The 13842-nt window shown below is 38.7% G+C and overlaps 1 protein-coding gene across 2 annotated transcripts in view; it reads right to left on the reverse strand.

Moving 5' to 3' along the window:
- Positions 1 to 13842, reverse strand: part of LOC136831359 (uncharacterized) — a 222246-nt gene that overhangs the window by 174941 nt on the left and 33463 nt on the right. The gene's annotated exons all lie outside the window — the stretch shown is intronic.

The following is a 13842-nucleotide window of genomic DNA, read 5'->3' on the forward strand; positions in this document are numbered from 1 at the left end:
CCACAATAATAGCTGGATAAAATTAACAGTCACCACAGCAATACCTGGATAAAATGAACAGTCACCACAATAATAGCTGGATAAAACGAACAGTCACCACAGTAATACCTGGATAAAAGGGACAGTAACCACACTAATACCTGGATATAAGGAACAGTTACCACAGTAATACCTGGATAAAAGAGACAGTCACCACAGGTAATATGTGGATAAAACGGTCACCACCACAGTAACTATCTGGAGAAAAGGAACAGTCACCACAGTAATACCTGGATAAAATGAACAATCATCATAGTAATACCTGGATAAAAAGAACAGTCACCACAGTAATATCTGGATAAAAGGAACAGTAACCACAGTAATATCTGGATAAAACAAACAGTCACCAAAGTAATATCTGAATAAAACAAACAGTCACCACAGTAATACCTGGACAAAAGGGACAGTGACCACAGTAATACCTGGACAAAAGGGACAGTGACCACAGTAATACCTGGACAAAAGGGACAGTGACCACAGTAATACCTGGACAAAAGGGAAGTGACCACAGTAATACCTGGACAAAAGGGAAGTGACCACAGTAATACCTGGACAAAAGGGACAGTGACCACAGTAATACCTGGACAAAAGGGAAGTGACCACAGTAATACCTGGACAAAAGGGACAGTGACCACAGTAATACCTGGATAAAAGGGACAGTCACCACAGTAATACCTGGATAAAAGGACAGTCCCCACAGTAATACCTGGACAAAAGGGATAGTGACCACAGTAATACCTGGATAAAAGGGACAGTGACCACAGTAATACCTGGATAAAAGCGACAGTCACCACAGTAATACCTGGATAAAAGGGACAGTGACCACAGTAATACCTGGATAAAAGGGACAGTCACCACAGTAATACCTGGATAAAAGAGACAGTCACCACAGTAATACCTGGATAAAAGAGACAGTCACCACAGTAATACCTGGATAAAGGAGACAGTCACCACAGTAATACCTGGATAAAAGGGACAGTAACCACAGTAATACCTGGATAAAAGAGACAGTCACCACAGTAATACCTGGATAAAAGAGACAGTCACCACAGTAATACCTGGATAAAAGAGACAGTCACCACAGTAATACCTGGATAAAAGAGACAGTCACCACAGTAATACCTGGATAAAAGAGACAGTAACCACAGTAATACCTGGATAAAAGAGACAGTCACCACAGTAATACCTGGATAAAAAGGACAGTAACCACAGTAATACCTGGATAAAAGGGACAGTCACCACAGTAATACCTGGATAAAAGAGACAGTCACCACAGTAATACCTGGATAAAAAGGACAGTAACCACAGTAATACCTGGATAAAAGAGACAGTCACCACAGTAATACCTGGATAAAAGGACAGTAACCACAGTAATACCTGGATAAAAGGGACAGTCACCACAGTAATACCTGGATAAAGGGACAGTCACCACAGTAATACCTGGATAAAAGAGACAGTCACCACAGTAATACCTGGATAAAAGAGAGTCACCACAGTAATACCTGGATAAAAGGACAGTCACCACAGTAATACCTGGATAAAAAGGACAGTTACCACAGTAATACCTGGATAAAAGAGACAGTCACCACAGTAATACCTGGATAAAAGGGACAATCACCACAGTAATACCTGGATAAAAGAGACAGTCACCACAGTAATACCTGGATAAAAGGGACAATCACCACAGTAATACCTGGATAAAAGGGACAGTCACCACAGTAATACCTGGATAAAAGGGACAGTCACCACAGTAATACCTGGATAAAAGGACAGTAACCACAGTAATACCTGGATAAAAGAGACAGTACAGGAATACCTGGATAAAAAGGACAGTCACCACAGTAATACCTGGATAAAAGGGACAGTCACCTGGATAGTAATACCTGGATAAAAGGACAGTCACCACAGTAATACCTGGATAAAAGGGACAGTCACCACAGTAATACCTGGATAAAAGAGACAGTCACCACAGTAATACCTGGATAAAAGGGACAGTCACCACAGTAATACCTGGATAAAAGAGACAGTCACCGCAGTAATACCTGGATAAAAGAGACAGTAACCACAGTAATACCTGGATAAAAGGGACAGTCACTGCAGTAATACCTGGATAAAAGGGACAGTAACCACAGTAATACCTGGATAAAAGGGACAGTCACCACAGTAATACCTGGATAAAAGGGACAGTCACCACAGTAATACCTGGATAAAAGGGACAGTCACCACAGTAATACCTGGATAAAAGGGACAGTAACCACAGTAATACCTGGATAAAAGGGACAGTAACCACAGTAATACCTGGATAAAAGGGACAGTCACCGCAGTAATACCTGGATAAAAGGGACAGTAACCACAGTAATACCTGGATAAAAGGGACAGTCACCGCAGTAATACCTGGATAAAAGGAACAGTAACCACAGTAATACCTGGATAAAAGGGACAGTCACCACAGTAATACCTGGATAAAAGGGACAGTAACCACAGTAATACCTGGATAAAAGGACAGTCACCACAGTAATACCTGGATAAAAGGGACAGTAACCACAGTAATACCTGGATAAAAGGGACAGTCACCACAGTAATACCTGGATAAAAGGGACAGTAACCACAGTAATACCTGGATAAAAGGGACAGTCACCACAGTAATACCTGGATAAAAGGGACAGTAACCACAGTAATACCTGGATAAAAGGGACAGTCACACAGTAAACCTTGGATAAAATGGGACAGTAACCAGAGTAATACCTGGATAAATGGGACAGTCACCGCAGTAATGTCTGGATAAAAGGGACAGTCAGCACAGTAATATCTGGATAAAGGGACAGTCACCACAGTAATAACTGGATAAAAGGGACAGTAACCAACAGTAATACCTGGATAAAAGAGACAGTCACCGCAGTAATACCTGGATAAAAGGGACAGTCACCACAGTAATACCTGGATAAAAGGGACAGTAACCACAGTAATACCTGGATAAATGAGACAGTAACCACAGTAATACCTGGATAAAAGGGACAGTCACCACAGTAATACCTGGATAAAAGGGACAGTAACCACAGTAATACCTGGATAAAAGGGACAGTCACCGCAGTAATACCTGGATAAAAGGACAGTAACTTAATACCTGGATAAAAGGGACAGTCACCGCAGTAATACCTGGATAAAGGGACAGTAACTAGTATACCTGGATAAATACAGTCACTAGTAATACCTGGATAAAAGGGACAGTAACCACAGTAATACCTGGATAAAAGGGACAGTCACCGCAGTAATACCTGGATAAATACAGTAACCACAGTAATACCTGGATAAAGAGACAGTCACCGCAGTAATACCTGGATAAAAGGGACAGTCACCACAGTAATACCTGGAAAAATACAGTCACTGCAGTAATACCTGGATAAAAGGGACAGTAACCACAGTAATGCCTGGATAAATATAGTCACCACAGTAATACCTGGATAAAAGGGACAGTAACCACAGTAATACCTGGATAAAAGGGACAGTCACCATAATACATGGATAAAAGGGACAGTCACCGCAGTAATTCCTGGATAAAAGGGACAGTAACCACAGTAATACCTGGATAAAAGTGACAGACAGCACAGTAAAGTTTGGATAGATGGGAAAGTCAGCAGAGTAATACATGGATAAATGGGACAGTTACCACAGTAATGTCTGGATAAAAGGGACAGTCAGCACAGTAACATCTGGATAAAGTGAACAGTCACCACACCAATAACTGGATAAGTGGGACAGTCTTTAACTGCAATACCTGGATAAAAGGGACCGTCAGTACAGTAATACTTGGATAAATGGGACAGTCAGCACAGTCGTACCTGGATAAATGAGACAGTCAGCACAGCAATATTCGGGTAAAAGGGACAGTCACCACAGTGATTCCTAGATAAAAGGGACAGTCAGTACAAGGAGGAGCAGGAAAATTTTCCTGAGTCCTTCAGAGCTTTCCCGGCAGCATACATATATATATATATATATATATATATATATATATATATATATATATATATATTATATATATATATATATATATATATATATATATATATATATATATATATATATATAATCAACTGGCAAATAATATATATATATATATTTATGTATGTATATATATATATATATATATATATATATAAAGTCGATATATATATATATATAATAAACCTGATGAACAGCATCGAGTTAGGGGAAGGAGAATTCCTTGTATATCCTTCAATGTACTTTATTGTATATGACGTTTCAAGACCATGTGTCCCATTTTCAAAGCTATAAATTAAAAAGACAACAGAATTAAAAATAGACTCAGATTTTAAAACGAAAAAATTTTATATATAAAGTATAAAAGAAACATAACAGAAAGGAACAATGAATACCAAATAGTGCTGAAGGCAAAAGCTGAGTGACATTCAGGGTCCGTTTTGGTTCCAACGGAAACTCACGAGAGGTATAGAGGTGTTGACGTGGATTGAGTATTTAATTGGGGAACTAGTTGTTTAAAAAAAGAGAATGTCACTCAGCTTTTGCCTTCAGCACTATTTGGTATTCATTGTTCTTTCTCTGTTATGTTTCTTTTATACTTTTATGTAAAAATTTTTTTTTTTTAAAAATCTGAGTCTATTTTTAATTCTGTTGTCTTTTTAATTTATAGCTTTGAAAATGGGACACATGTGTCTGAAACGTCAGTTGCACAATAAAGTACATTGAAAGGAAAACAAGGAATTCTCCTTCCCCTAACTCGATTTTATATATATATATATATATATATATATATATATATATATATATATATATATATATATACTGCATATATACACTGTGTGTGTGTTATTGCAGTTGCATACGCAACTGGCAAAAAGATTTTGTATAACAGATTTTATATATATATATACGAGTATATATATATATATATATATATATATATATATATATATATATATATATATATATATATATATATATATATATATATATAGTATATATATGTGTGTGTATTTATGCATAAATGGTGGTCACCGAGAGCCTTTTAATTTCCAAGATTATTTCACATTATATTATAAATAGAGTAAGATGCCGTTCATGACGATGTTGGCCTAGTCCAGCATAAAACACGAGTGTTGGCTTATAGTTAAGGCCCCTGTCTGAAGAAAAACAACTTTCTTAGCGGTCATGGGCAAGCAGCAATGGATGTCTGTCCAGGAGTCTTGAGACCTCATGGAGTAATTGTATGATACTCATCTGTATATGGAGAATATCTTGTGATTAACGACTCATCAGGTTGCTACAGCAAAATCATCTCACTTCTTTGCTGTTTCTGCTTCGCTACCTGAACATTTCATGTTTCTGATAACAAACCACAAAAGGCAGATTGGTAAGGAAACAAAATTGACAACAGACATTGACGGTAGAATGACTAAAAACTTTTGATACCTCTGTTTTTAGTCCCCAAAATCATATTTTCATAATTGATAGCAACCGGAATTTATTGAATTGGGAGATGGAGAGAGAGAGACTATGCTTCAGTCACAGTAAAATAAAAATATAACGTTTTCAATAAATATTAAATAAGGTTTATTTCTAATCTCCTTGGCCTCCTGCTTTCGTTTTTCGGATTTCATTCTCGTTTACGTTTTACATATTTATGCCCTTCTTGGTGCCTCATTTTTCATCAGTTTGCGACGCTGTTGTTTTTCCCCAATCTCCATTAGTTAATGACCTCTTTGACTCTTTCTGTAATAATAATAATAATAATAATAATAATAATAATAATAATAATAATAATAATAATAACTGGTAATTCTGTTGAACATGGCAAGATTACCAAAATGTTCTACCGGGATGCACACTAAAATTTTAGGAATGTATGTTACAGGACACACCAGTTTTACTAAATGAGTTGACAGCTCTTGCCTATGAATCCACCTTACAGCTTCCCTGCACTGTACGGGTTAAGTGTAAAATCGGTGTATGTTGGTTCCCTTGTGATCACTGCTACTTCTTCGTAATTTCATGTGTTTGTTTTTCTTCACATTCACTAAAACGTAAGTCACTTAGAAACGGATGAAATGCCTTTTCATCTCCGTCCCCTGTCAGTCAGAATTCAAAACAAAATAAACGCATTAAAGTTCCTAAATAAAGCTCATCATGATTTTAAGATCTTGATGCTCTCTCTCTCTCTCTCTCTCTCTCTCTCTCTCTCTCTCTCTCTCTCTCTCTTATACAAGTCTAACTAAATATACACATTATATATACAGTATGTATGTATGTATGTATGTATGTATGTGTGTTATGTTATGTTATTATGTTATAATACTTTATAAATATACAAAGGTAACAAGTAAAATGACTGCTGATGTTTGATCTGCAGAATGCCTCGAAATCTGCTTCGTGCATTCGATATCACGTCATGGCTGCCATACGTCCATTGCCACAGATAACGATTGCCATAAAACCAATCTTTGTGGATATTATGTTTTCCATAAATAAGTAGTTATTGTCGCAGAGTACACACTTCTATGTATTTCAGGAAGTTTGAGTCATCGTGTTTCCCCAGTATCTTTCAAACTAATTGATGGATCGGTATGTTACTTTGAAACAGGGTGTTTCACAGTCTCCCCTAATATTTGGTAACAATTTCAGTTTCCAAATTCCGTTTTTTCGGGCACTTTATTACCCTTGAATTTGATGGGGGAGCCAGCAAACTGATTAACGCTTTCGAACATACGAGCTTGGCTACTGCTGGCTTGTAGTAAGTATCTACTTATGGTAAATTCCTCGCTACCCCCGACTTTCCTCTTCGACTCCACCATTGAACTTCTCCCTACTCTTCCTTGACGTCATTACACCCGTAGCCTATGTTACTTTCTTCATGAATGTGATTGTTTTTATTTTGTTTGCATTATTTTGTGATGAAAAGTTGTGTTATGTTTATTCTAAACTCACTGTTCTTCATATATAATAAAAAATGGGTTAAAATCACAGAACATTTGAACAATGTACAGTACACGAAATCACAGATGTATGTCAATAATTCAGTTTTATATTTCCCTTATTCCCTTATATATATGACCTTGAAATATAACCATAAGCAATATCGTACCTATTCAGATTTATTCTTAATTTTTGGGCAGCTTTCTCCCGGTTGTAAACTTCAAGACGTCTAGCAAATGCATCTCTGCATCCACGGGGACATTTCAACTAAAATGTAAGCCCTCACTCTTCACAGCGACGAGACAACCTTCTCTGTAGTTACTGGTACACAAGTGATAAACCTGTCGTTTAACCCGACATTTCATTCGTCAGCTACAAAGATTTCGGAAACCCCTCAATTCTGTACAACCAGCTAGGTCGTTAGCTCATTTCATCCTACATTGCCCGGTTAAAAAAATTGCAGTGCTAATATGCGCCTGAAAACATTTCATTATATAACAAGTAATGCGAAGACACACACACACACACACACACACAGGGCGGGGAGGGGAATGAATGAAAATACAGACAGGGAAGTGAGGTTTAAAGAATAAGGAAAGATGGGTGGTAGGAGGGGTAAGTACCCCAAGAGTGCTTATCCGAATGAAATCGTAAATCTTGACTGGCTAAGTTTGGCTAGGTCCTAAAATTCAAGAGTAAAATGCCTTTAAAATCTGTTTGGACATGGATTTTTTTTATCAAAAGTTAGGGGAGGGTGTGAGAAACTCTGTTTCAAAGTACCAAACCAATCAATCGATTGGTTTGAAAGACGTTGGCAAAAAACGATGACTCAAAATTCCTGAAATACGTAGTACTCACGAGTGAAACAATGTATTTTCGTGAGAGTTGGCTTATGTGTTCCAGCCATAAAACCAGAGAGTCGCATTACACTTCTTTTCTAACAAATAAAACGCAAAGAATGTGACACTTGCTAACAAGTTGTCCAGTGGAATTTAGCGGAGATTTCCACCAATGTCATTTTTTGTTTCGTGCACGTAACCAACCTCTATGAAACTAAATGAATGGTGCTCACCATTCATATGAAGATGCCCTTTGCAAATATACACTAAAATCATCAAAAGGTTATCCGAAGTCAAGGGCATTTTGCCCGTCTCTCTGGCCTGTGCATTAAAAATATAATTATGTTTATGGCTATCACAAAACCTCATTGCCTTTACAGGAACAGTCAATTAAAAAGTACTATCTATGACACAACGACTTTGGCGAAGCAGTTTATCAAGTGATTTTTGACAGGCCCCTTTGGCACAAACGTAGTGGACCTCACTTCATACTACGTCGTTTTTGAAAGCTTCCAAGTAGAGCGTCGAGAAAGGACACAGACAGACATAGACGTAAACACAGTAAAGGAAGAAGGACGGTCACACTCTTCAGTCACTCTCGGAACAGGGCCTTTTGCTAAAGGAAGGGCGGTCAACTTCCTCAGGCAGTTATTTGGACTCATTTATTTGCCTTCTGCTGAGTTCGTTTTGACATTTACAAGACAGACCTGAGTCGAGATATGTTTACCAAAGAAACTGACCACCACTGGCCGTGGCTCTAGTGTGTGTGTGTGTGTGTGTGTGTGTGTGTGTGTGTGTATATATATATATATATATATATATATATATATATATATATATATATATATATATATATATATATATATATATATATTATATGTATATATATTATATATGTGTGTGTGTGTGTGTGTGTGTGTGTGCTGCAAGACTATTTAGTAACAAAAAGGAAGAGAACGATATACCACTATTTTCCCACTGCCCATTTTTACTCAGGCCAAGGTGAGATACGGGCAAGAAGTAGTCCTTCTGTTGACCTTCGTATAATAAGCACCTTATTCTTAACGTCGTTTCAGAAATTTCACGTAAAGTGAGAAGTAAAAAGCTCCCGAACAATGGATTCCCCGTCTGAAAGTATGAGCAACCCCTGTCTACCCGACACCCATCTGTCTGAAGTTCCACATACAGTAGGCACCGACGACGAAATACAACAAGGACGAGTAGGAAAAAGAAACCAATTCGGGTTAGATCGCCCTCTCTAGATCATTCTGAGAACCACATTTATCTCACAGGTATGTACATCACACAAACCACCGGAATCCATTTGCTCCTTGTGAAGATTGATTTTGTGCTAGGCCTAGCCCCACGACCATACTCGACGGTCTTGAGATGCACTGTAATGGTATAACACGTACAACGATCGCATTGTACTGTATATATGTATTAGCTGTAGCCATGAAGCGCAGTCTATTATATAAAATGAATCAAAAGCAAAGGTGCAAAGTTTCAAAGCTGACCGTTGGAAATAGAAAATAAATGTCTTTCAACCGCCTCCAAGCACAGCCAGTATGGACAGGATAAGGCGAACTGGGGCGGAGAGGGACGCGGGGAGGGCGGGGGGAGAATGATGAGGGAATGGTGTGGATGTGCTTGATGTGGTCGAGAGCTCTTGAAAAAAGGGGAGAGAAGAGCATACCTTACATCTTCGCTTCCCTTGTTGCAAGTTTAATTAACTTTCTCTTTGCTCTTTTAACTCGGAATTTCTCAACGCTGTCAATATGTTTTGGCTCGTTTCATTAGCTCTTTCGTTTCTTTTCCTTTTGAGTTCCACAAATCAAAGTACTGTACGTCATTACGTATGAAAACCCCTGTTTCCCTCTACCTGATCCATCGTTTTGAAACGACGCCTTTAGTTCAAAATACTAAAAATGATTTCCTCGAATGTAACTACTTTTCCTCTCTCCTAAAACCCTAAACTTAGCAACCTACCTTTACCCAAACCAAACTAACCTAGCAAAGCATACATATTTAATTATTTTGGACAACATCATGAGTATCGAATAAACGAACAAACAAATTGATCACCCGTTCTCTGCTTACAGAAATTTCGTGCTAGACTGGCACTTGATTCAAGTTAGTCGCCATCATTTCTGCTACAATAAATGCGTCCCGTTATCACTGGCGTCATTGCAGTTGTTTCCATCGTTGCAATCATTACTGTGTAATGATGGTGTGTAACCATGTAGTGTTGCCAACCGTAAGGTTATTTAGCCTACACGATACAATAATTTGGCAAATTTTCCTGGTCTGTAAGGCTGTAGGGTAATTTACGCAAAGTACAGTAAGAGAACTTACTTAAAACGAGTCCACTTTTTTTTAATATACTTTAACTTCTATTACAATATGCCAAAACAGACAACTTTTTTGGATTTTCTTAATGAATGTGAAGAATGTTGAAGATGTGCCAGTATTTAAAAATTTCATAGGTAGGCCTATAGCAAAATTGGCTCTAACCCTCATTAACTCCAGTGTTGAGACTGAAAAAACTTTTTTTCTATTCTCATGGACACAAAAACAAAAAGAAATAAAACGGGACCAGAAATACTGAATGTCAATTTAGTGACCAAACGTACGGTAACGAGACGAAAAGTAAGGTCAGAGAGGTCAGCGGAGGTTGGCAGCACTGTACAGTAACCCATGCTGTCAAAAATGGTAGTAATATGGAGGAGGTGTTGAGGCTGCAACCCCGCCCATACAGACGTTACGGAAATCCCCGAAACTGGAACCAAGGCACCTCCGCAAAAGGTGCCAATGGTGAGAGAGGCTGGTCCCGGGCTGGACGACGACAAACCTAAAGTGGACTCTATATCTGGTAGCTTATCTTTGTTCAACACACTAAAGTAATATGTAGATGCACATTGCGTTTCATACAATAGAAGGTTATTATTATCATTATTACTCTAAGTAGGCCATTTCCTCCGAAAATTATTATGTTGTGAAAACCAACGGCAATTCTTTTCAAATTCGAAGGGCGAGATTTTTCTTAAACCCGACTAACTTTGTTTTCTTTTATTATACTGAAGCTACAACCACGGTGAAGGACAACCATTAACACCAAAGGGAGCCAACGTTACTTCATTAATTAATCGAGTTGATTAGCAGTGATTCCACCACTTTCCAGCCCTTTAAATCGGACAATTTAATCACCTAGACAACTGGCGCTAGACCAGGACACACACCTGCAGTCAAGGAAAGAACTTCAGTTCCATCTATATTCCTGATGCATAGCGCAATGATAACGGAATTATTCGGCCAAGTTGGAAATAAAGAATAATCTACATTATTATTATGGAGCTACTTACATCATAATGATATTGAAAACGAAGATTGTAGTAGATGCATATTATTGAAGTCTACGTCCCGTCATTCCGTCCCCACTGATGGTTTAGCTTAATTGCGAAATGGAAATGAACCAATCGGGAACCCGAGAATTGGCGGGAAAACACGAGGCAAGTGAGAGGGGAAACCACGAAGTCTGCACAATAATCTCTCTCTCTCTCTCTCTCTCTCTCTCTCTCTCTCTCTCTCTCTCTCTCTCCCAAATTCTAGATATCTAATTTTTACAACTCGTGTGTGTAACGCTTGCACCGAAATTTAAAAATCATCAGTCAAATTTACTAACGTCATGCGCTGAAGTATCTTTAGCAGCTTATATGTATATGTATAATATATATATATATATATATATATATATATATATATATATATATATATATATATATATATATATATATATGTGTGTGTGTGTGTGTGTGTGTGTGTGTGTGTGTGTGTGTGTGTGTGCATGTGTGTGTTTATGAATATCATCAGTTCTTAGACTGAACAAATTTAATTGGGTAGAGCTATGAAGAATAGGGAGAAGGCAAGGCCTTCTCACGAAGGGAATGTTGTAAAGACGAGGAAGAAGTCAAGGCCTTCTCATAAGGACTGTTGTGAAGAACAAGAAGAAGGCAAGGCATTCTCAAAAGGACTATTGTGAAGAATGGGAAGAAGGCAAGGCCTTCTCGTGAGGACTTGTGAAGAATAGGAAGAAGGCAAGGCCTTCTCATGAAGAGAATGTCGTAAAATAGAGGAAGAAGACATGGCCTTCTCATGAGGACTATTGTGAAGAAGAGGAAGAAGGCAAATCCTTCTCAAGATGACTGTTGTAAACAAGAGGAAGAAAGCAAGGCCTTCTCATGAGGGCAGCTGTGAAGAACAGGAAGAAGGTAAGGCCTTCTCGAGAGGACTGTTGTGAAGAACAGGAAGAGGGCAAGGTCTTCTCATGAGAACTGTTGTGAAGAATAGGAAGAAGGCAAGGCCTTCTCATGAAGAGAATGTCGTAAAGAAGAGGAAGAAGACATGGCCTTCTCATGAGGACTATTGTGAAGAAGAGGAAGAAGGCAAATCCTTCTCAAGATGACTGTTGTAAACAAGAGGAAGAAAGCAAGGCCTTCTCATAAGGACAGTTGTGAAGAACAGGAAGAGGGCAAGGTCTTCTCATGAGAACTGTTGTGAAGAATAGGAAGAAGGCAAGGCCTTCTCATGAATAGAATGTTGTAAAGAATGGGAAGAAGGCAAGGCCTTCTCATGAGTACTGCTGTGAAGAATAGGAAGAAGTCAAGGCCTTCTCATGAAGAGAATGTTATAAAGAAGAGGAGGAAGGCAAGGCCTTCTCATGAGGACTGTTGTGAAGACTAGGAAGAAGGCAAGGCCTTCTCATGAAGAGAATGTTGTAAAGAAGAGGAAGAAGACATGGACTTCTCATGAGGACTGTTGTGAAGAATAGGAAGAGGGCAAGGCCTTCTCAAGAGGACTGTTGTGAAGAATAGGAAGAAGGCAAGGTCTTCTCATAAGGACTGTTGTGAAGAATAGGAAGAAGGCAAGGCCTTCTCATGAGAACTGTTGCAAAAAATAGAAAGAAGGCAAGTCCTTCTCATAAGGACAGTTGTAAAGAATAGGAAGAAGGCAAAGCCTTCTCATGAGGACTGTTGTGAAGAATAGGAAGAAGGCAAGGCCTTCTCATAAGGACTGTTGTAAAGAATAGCAAAATGCAAGCCCTTCTCATAAAGACACTTGTAAAGAATAGGAAGAAGGCAAGGCCTTCTCATGAAGAGAATGTTGTAAAGAAGAGGAAGAAAGCAAGGCCTTATCATGAGGACTGTTGTGAAGAATACGAAGAAGGCACGGCCTTCTCATGAAGAGAATGATGTAAGGAATAGGAAGAAGGCATGGCCTTCTCATGAGGACTGTTGTAAAGAATAGGAAGAAGGCAAGGCCTTCTCATGAGGACTGTTGTGAAGAACAGGAAGAAGGTAAGGCCTTCTCAAGAGGACTGTTGTGAAATACAGGAAGAGGGCAAGGCCTTCTATGGAGGACGTTTATGAAGAATAAGGTAAGGCAAGACCTTATAATGAAGAGAGTATTGTAAAGAAGAGGAAGAAGGCAAAGCCTTCTCATGAGGACTATTGTGAAGAACAGGGAGAGGGTAAGGCCTTCTCATGAGTACTGTTGTGAAGAATAGCAATAAGGAAAGGCCTTCTCATAAGGACTTTTGTAAAGAATAGGAAGAAGGCAAGGCCTTTTCATTAGGACTATTGTAAACAACAGGAAGAAGGCAAGGCCTTCTTATGAGGACTGTTGTGAAGAATAGGAAGAAGGCAAGGTCTTCTGGTAAGGACTGTTGTAAAGAATAGGAAGAAGGCAAGGCCTTCTCGTAAGGACTGTTGTAAAAAATAGGAAGAAGGCAAGGCCTTCTCATGAGGACTGTTGTGAAGAGTAGGAAGAAGGCAAGGCCTTCTCATGATGATTGTTGTGAAGAACAGGAAGAAGGCAAGGCCTTCTCTTTAAGAGAATGTTGCAAAGAAGAGGAGGAAGGCAAGGCCTTCTCACGAGGACTGTTGTGAAAAATAGGAAAAGGCAAGGCCTTCTCATGAGGACTGTTGTGAAGAGTAGGAAGAAGGCAATGTCTTCT

The sequence above is a fragment of the Macrobrachium rosenbergii genome, chromosome 48 (assembly GCF_040412425.1).
Source record: "Macrobrachium rosenbergii isolate ZJJX-2024 chromosome 48, ASM4041242v1, whole genome shotgun sequence".
NCBI classification, from domain to species: Eukaryota; Metazoa; Arthropoda; class Malacostraca; order Decapoda; family Palaemonidae; genus Macrobrachium; species Macrobrachium rosenbergii.